General features: G+C 39.2%; 1 long non-coding RNA gene across 1 annotated transcript; it reads right to left on the bottom strand.

The window, feature by feature from the left end:
- Positions 1 to 684: 684 nt before the first annotated feature.
- Positions 685 to 4,996, bottom strand: LOC121931618. Its single transcript, XR_006104187.1, has 3 exons — positions 4,778 to 4,996; positions 2,154 to 2,238; positions 685 to 799 (listed from the first exon to the last, which is right to left on the bottom strand). It is a non-coding gene; the product is annotated as an uncharacterized LOC121931618 (long non-coding RNA).
- Positions 4,997 to 7,772: the final 2,776 nt, after the last annotated feature.

The following is a 7,772-nucleotide window of genomic DNA, read 5'->3' as shown; positions in this document are numbered from 1 at the left end:
GTTATTCATTCCTGACCCAGGTTGCAGGATCGCTATCTAGAACAGCCCAGTACATACAATTGGAAGGTTTCCAGTTCTGACCACAGCAACTCTCGATAAGGTTTAAGGAAATCTAACAAGGAATGCATGGTCCCAATTTTTGTAGGTACTGTGATGGGAAGCAAGGGATCTTCATTTCAGTCTTAATTATGCAAACTGATATGTATTGTGCTTTGCACTGTGATTCTGTTGTTTTGTTGATTGGCCTATGACCATAATAAGCAACATGTATATACCACAATGCAATAAAAAGGTAGACTGCCTGCTGATTTTATGCAAGGACATTGCTTTTTAAAATATTGACTTATATTTGGCATTACAGCTTAACAAAGCCCCTGACAACAAAGCTTCTTTGTACACCCACATAACCTCAATGAGACATTTTGGCTATGGGACCCACGTCTAAACATGAAATTCGTGTATGTTTTGTCTACACTTTGTACACATAGGCTGAAGTTTGTTTTATACACAATATTTTAAAATAATTTGTGCATGAGACAAAGTTTGTGTACAACCTATACCAAGGAAAACTCAGCAGATTTCTTTGCCTGTTTACTCATACATAAATCTCATTATATTCAGTGGGGCTTCTTTCCAGATATACGTGAATAGGTTTATAGCCTAAGAAATGAAAGACAAGAGAAATACTGAATAAACCTTTATTTTTTACACTGGGATTTTTAAGAAATTGAAAAAAAGAATTCAGGGGAGTAGATGCACGTCTCCATTTCTCTCGTTGTTCATGTACTTCAGGGAGGATCTGGGAAGATTATGTGAAACTCAGTTAATCTGTACAGCAGAGTCATCATCTCAAATTCTATTTATAGTCCTGTGAGTACTACAAGAACCTGCAGAGGTCACAGCCACATATGATTAATAGTCAGCATTTACTAATCTGTTATAACACAGGAGTACATGACCAGTTTTCCATATTTTCCAGTAAACACCTACAACCTGTTTAAGGCATCTTTTTCTTGGCGCTGTTCGATAACTGGCAACCTGGCTAACTTACTCATCATATAAGTTACTCATGGTTACAACCACTGAACAGGGGGGCTATTTCTTATGTCACCAGTTACAGGTGTAACATAAACTTAAATGTAACATCAGCTTTCCCAAACATGTATTTTAAACCTATGTGTGATATTGGTATTAACCACACAAAACAAAAACCACACTCTAAACTGTAATGAAAAAGAATAGCAATGTGTAAAAATTGTAGTTCCACACTAAACAATAAAATTAACTGTTTATTTAAAAATATTTTTCAAAGTTGTTTTGATAAATATAGTGCGTATGCCTATGCTTCTTTACTCAGAAGTAAGTCCCACTGTATTGTATGAGGTCTGCTGGTAGATAGGTGTATATACAACTGAGCTCCATCTCATGAACCAACATCTGAAAAATTATGTTTCATATTCATTCAGTGATATTTCAAGAGTGAACATGACTAAAATTGCCAAACATTTTTCTGTTGGCATTTTCTTAAGTGGTTGTGGATTTAAAAGCCACAAAATCTGTACTAAAAATATTGTCTTCTAGTAATATTAAGAGCAGCATGCATGGAAAAACAACCGTTAAATGCTTGGCATGTGTCTTTAAATTAGAGATCTCAATTCTTAAAACAAAATGGTGTATACATGGTATTGAATCAAGCCTGACAATTTAAAATATGGAAAGCTTTAACATAGCTTCAACAGCCTTATAAACAACAAAGCTTCAACAGCCTTATAAAAGCCCTCTGATGTATTTGCTTCCTGCTTACCCAAGAAGTGACAATTGTGAGCATCAGCCCCAAAGATTTATCCCCCCTTGAATGTATTCTAGAAATGCATGTACACACATACACACACAATATTTATATATTGAAGTGACTAACAAACAGAACTAAAAAATATAACATCAGAAAAACATTTTGACTTCTGCCTTCTTCAGTTGCTAAGATGAAACTGATATACATACATGCATACATAGATGACGCACATGCATAAACCACAAGCAGAACAGAATGATGACAGACACATCTCCAAGAAAGTAGCATCAGATTCTACAGATTCACAGATACATTATGCAAAACTTGGGTGTTATGCAAAACCACAATATTAGGAGCTCACGTTAAATGCATCCCCCAGGTCTGGAAAGATGCCACCAAGGCCAGAAGGATATTGACGTAGTTAATGAGTAGCATCAAGGAATCAACTGGAATAAAAAAAGGCTTTCCTTCAGAAAAGAAGAACAAAAAGGAAGACAAACTTTGACAAAATAAATGAAGTCTGACACTTTAGTGTATGGAAAAAAAAAGACTGAGGAACATATCTTGTTCAACTGAACCAAAGCTCTATCTTGTCCAGTATCCTCTACATTACCATGTCATTCTTTTATCATCCTTGTGGATTTCCTGTAGCCATCTAGTTAACCAGTGAAGGAAACAGGAAGCTGAACTAGATAGCAGGGGCATCACTACGGATGTGCATGGAGTAAAGACCACACTAGGTGACACCTCAAAGGGGAGTGTCACTCCATGCACTGATAGGAAGGAGCTTACTTGAGGCTCTGGATCCTTCCTTTCTCACCCAACCAGTAGCTCCATCACACCCAGAAAGGCTGTGGGGTGGCCACTGGTGGGAAGGGGCTGCCTTCTGGGTGGGGCAACTCTGCTGGCCAGGTGGGAATATGAGCCTCATCCCTTGCTCACCTGGCCAGCAGCATTACCAAACCCAGAAAAGCCTGTTGAAGAGAAGAGGAGGGGTATTAGATATGATCTGCACCAGGTGTCAAATATACTAGGTACGTCACTGCTAGATAGGCCCTTAACCCAATCTTGCAGGGCATTCCTTGTATTCAGAAAGCAACGTTTGTATGTAGTTCCAAATATGAATCCCAATTTCAGCTGGCTGTAGTAAAATGTCTGTATACATGTTTTTCTATTCCCTAACTCAAATTTCAAAATGGATCCCCAAGTGTTTCTTTGTCTTTCCCACTGGCTAAGATTGGAACAAAGATTGGGACAAAGGGAGGGGAGCAAGATTTCCAGTCATAAAGGGAAATGTTTCCTGTTGTGAAGGAAGATAAACATTCTATGGTCAAACCCCATGCTAGCTGTTGAGAAGGAATCATTTAAACACAGGTTAGTCAACAAACATCTTTATATTGTTGTACAAAAGAAAGAAAAGGAGAAGAAAAAGATGATAAACGTTAGTATTATGTAAATTGTGTTGCACTGAAATAATATTCAATAAGTGCTTTCATCTCTAGAATATTCATTAAATTAATCAAATATATGTCCATCAGTCCTCCATATGCTGTGCTTTAAACAGGCAGTATCCTGCCATGAAAAGATCTCATTCCTTAATCTTATTCAAATTACAAAATGGATGTTCTATCATGTTCTGTACGTTCTATTGCTGAGTTGCCTATTTTTCTGTAATAGAATTACAGTCTGTTGTCCTGCAGCTCCTGTTGCTGTGATCGTCACCAATAAGCATGTCACTTCATGTTTCTAAAAACTGCTTTCCCAGGGCTTAAAACAGGCCAGGGGAACAGTACAGTATAAAAATTATAAAATTCAAAAAATTATACCATTATAACAATCTAAATAGTCTATAGGCAACTCCCCCCCCCCAAACATTTCTGGGCATGCAATTTGCCAAAAGGGACAATTTTTTGTAGATGTTTTGTATGCCATTTCCCCAAATCCAGTCATATAATTTGCATATTAAAGTCTGTCTTCTGTATCCACAGAATCCACATGCATCCACAGATTGAAAATATTTCTCCAAAATAAATAAATAAATCCCAAAAGCAAGCCTTGATTTTGCTATTTTATAGAGGGGAGAGAGTTTTACTATGCCATTGTACATAATAGGACTTGAGCACCCATGGAGCCAAAACCCAGTGGATACTGAGGGCTCACTATCAAAATTATTCCAAATCCAAATTATTTTAATTATGTAAACATCCAAATTATTTTAATTATGCAGAACAGAACAATTAATGAGCTAAATGTATATAATTAAAATGCAAATCAGAGTAATTTGCATTCTAATAGTGCATACTCAGCTCATTGTTGCATTTTTCTTCCACTATGTTTTATATGCCATAACATTATTTCCCCAGTTATAACTTATATGGCCGGATGAGCAGGGAGTACTGTTTAAAATGCTAGACTTGGAACAAGGAAAGCCAAGTCTTTGCTTCAGGGCTGAAGAAGCTGCCTCTTTCAGCACTGGATCAGGGCTGTGGTAACTACATGCCATGGCCCTTATCTGGCCTTTCTGCTGCTGCAAAAAGCATCTCCTTTTTGTGCCATGGAAAGGGCACCATAGCTGCCGGTGCTGTGGCTTTACAGTGCTCCTTTGATGCTGCGTCATCTGGATGCAGCGCCAGAGGAGTGCTGTGACGCTGCCCACCGTGTGGTGGGGCACACAGCATCATGCCAGCATGGGGGCAGAGTTGGGATGTGCGTTGTGCAGACACAATGCCTCCACTCTGCCCCGATGCCAGCCTTTATTGCCAGTCTGTCAAGGCTGTTAGTCACAGAATTTATCATATGACATTGGACCACCACTGCCTTTCAACAACCCTACCTAACAAGCTCTTCCTTTACTACTTGCACTCTGTCACTTATGTGTCTCATTCCCCTTTCTTTCCTTTTCTACCCCTTCTTTCTCTTTGCACTTTTGCAGTGTATCCCAGCCTTGGTCCCTGTATTCTGCTACTCATCCTTTTCCCTCCTTACCTGCATTCTTCCTACTATGAACTCCTTTGCCTCAAGACCTCACACTTTCCCTTGCTTTTGGCACTTTGTCACTCCCACTGCTCATTCTCCCTTCCCTCCTACCCCTTCACTCTACTATCTTGAAGAAGAGAGAACTGAGTAAACAAGTTCTTATAGGCTTGTTTCTTTATCTAGAGAAAAGGGATTTTATAAATCAGATGTTGCTAGAAATCTTTGGCTACAATCCCATGTACAGACTGAAATCAAACAAGTTAACTCTGAATAAAATAGCTGTAACAGTGCCATGTATGTGACAGAAATCAGCTGGCCAAACGTTTCCTAGAATGTTCTAAACAGTGACAGGAAAGGGTTGACTGCTTTATATTGACCTGTTGTGCAATTTTTAAGAGGACACAAACTCTGTCCTTGAAACTGAAGGCACCAGGAAAACACAGTAAGGCTCTCAGTGTATTTTATATGAATAAAATCATTTTTTACAAAATCACATTTTGGGTTTTAAAGAATTTAAATAATGTGCAGGGACAGTCACTTCAATCAGCACTATAGTATAGTGGGATGGGAAGTTTAAGTAAGGGAAGTTTTTGCCTCAGTGCTGCTTGAAGTAGAATGGTAGTATTGTGTCTGGGGATAGAAAGGTTAAAGTACCCCCCTCTACATATTGCAGTGCTGATCACCATACCTATGAGTACATACACATATACTTCCATGTGTATTTTTTAAAAATTCCACAATGGCCCTGTGTGCACATGCCAAATAAAACATCCTCCGTCACATCCTGTTAGTGGGGAGTCTGGATGATTAACAAACCCAAACCAGGTTTATAATGAATTTTAAAAACCTCACCTTTTGATCTGGACCTTCCAGAGCCCTCTGTTGCAACAGAGTCACTCACTATGAGGTCAGAACGAGGTACCCAGCTGTATGATCATTGCTGGGTGCCTCGGTCTTGTTACCAGCACTGAAATCTTCTGAATTTTGGTGTGTGTATGTTCTCCCTATGGCCCCAAATGGACTCTGTACTGTGGGCATCCATAATCACCAAGGCGAGAGATCACATCCACACTATCCCATAAGCACATCAAACAGAAGAGTTTGGAAGTTGCAAATGAGAAACTTTAACACTTCAAAAGTTAGGAAGATAGGTGATTTAGGCAGGATGTTCTGTTGGACAAGATCGATAAGGCTAATTTAGAACTTCATTCTCACCCTGAACATTGCCAGACAAAGTGATCCTTTGCTATGTAGATTTGGTTTCTTTTATGTAGGACAAACACTTTTGCCCTCAGGCTAGTTTTGGCCTATAAAAGATCTCCAAAATCCTTTGTTAGTGGGCTAGTTAGAAGGCATGGGGACACTCTGTCACTGTGAACTCTGACTGGTTCTGTTACATCTGTTTCACCTTCGCTCACCAGAACAGCCATATCCTACACCATCCCCATCACAGTTGGACACAGAGTCAAGCCTCGTCTTGTGTAAGTATCCCTGTTAGTTCAGCCTTCTGCTATTCCAAAGCTAACTCCTGATTTCCTTAGTCCTTGTATGTATGTGTGAGTGAACATGGATTGTGGTGTGATTTCCCCCCTTAATAAGATAAACACTTAATTTAGAGAATCCTTCCTCTACGAAATTCCTTTGGTCTCTTTTCTCTCGGTATACAAGTGGGAAACGATTCCAAAAGGGTTGCTTGTAGCACAACCCAGTAATTAATTGAGCTAATTAAAATTCCCCTAGAGAGAACTATTGCTACAGTCTGTCCTCAGAGGGAATGACTTGCAGTGATGGTGGCTATACTGGGTAGCACAACAGGGTGCACATGTGAATAGTCACTTGGTGTCACAACAGGAATACCAGATAACATTAAACCAGGCTCCAGGGATTTCCAGTTGAACATTAGGAGGAAGGGTTGCACAATTCCCAACCCAATTCAGGCCCTAGAAAAAGCCATTGCATATGGCTTACAGCTGGTTCTCATGGGCTTTCCATCTTTCACAGTTGTTCATCTTTCACAACTATATATAGAAATGTGTGGTTGTTGTTGTTGTTGTTGTTGTTGTTGTTGTTGTGTGCCTTCAAGTCATTTCCAATTTATGGTGACCCAAGGCAAATCTATAATGGGGTTTTCTTGAAAAGATTTGCTCAGAGGAGGTTTGTCATTGCCTTCCCCTGAGGCTGAGAGCATGTGACTTGCCCAAGGTCACTCAGTGGGTTTCATGAGCAATCAGGGAATCAAATCCTAGTCTCCAGAGTCATAGTCCAACACAAACCATTACGCCACACTGGCTACCTGGAAATGATTGCTTTCGCAAGGTCCAAGCTTCTAAGATTGTTTACCATTGCTTATTAATTGGTAAAACAAAAAAATAGAAATGGGGAATCTCTGGCTCTCAAAATTGTTTAGATTACCGCTCCCTGTATCCCTTACCATTGGTTATCTTGAGTGGGGCAGTGGGAGTTACAACATCTTGCAGGCCAAAGATTAATCGTTCCCGCTGTACAGCTTTGTGACATTCTGAAAAACCTAGCCTATTTTTAAAAAGAATTGTGATAGGTTGTTCAAAAAATAGGTATCATAAAACAAAGAATATCATTGCCTTTTCTGGGATTAGTTGAAATAAGCATTGCTCTTTCCTTTGATTGAGCAATTAAAAGTCTCTTAATCTGGAAAGAAAGGGGATAAACATGCACGATATGGAAAGAATGAAATTTAAGAATGGAACAATGGATGGCATCTTTTCAAAAGGGAGTGTGCTTGCTACCTGAGACAAGCAGAGTGGGAAGCATCACGCAGTCAGCATTGGCTCATTCTGAGTTGAATCATCCTCCTTACTCAACATTCACATTACATTGTAAGTATCTATGGTAATTATTGAAAGGGAAAACCAATGTAAGACATTCATTATTCATTGGTCATGAGGCATCACAAAGGATAAAACATGGCTTTTATAGTAATCCACCCTAAAAAAGTCTCCATCATCAAGAATCAGCCTAAGTTTAT

Source organism: Sceloporus undulatus, chromosome 5, assembly GCF_019175285.1.
Source record: "Sceloporus undulatus isolate JIND9_A2432 ecotype Alabama chromosome 5, SceUnd_v1.1, whole genome shotgun sequence".
In the NCBI taxonomy this organism is placed as follows: domain Eukaryota; kingdom Metazoa; phylum Chordata; class Lepidosauria; order Squamata; family Phrynosomatidae; genus Sceloporus; species Sceloporus undulatus.
Note: the sequence above shows the minus strand (reverse complement) of the source record. Positions and strands in the feature narration are given on the sequence as shown.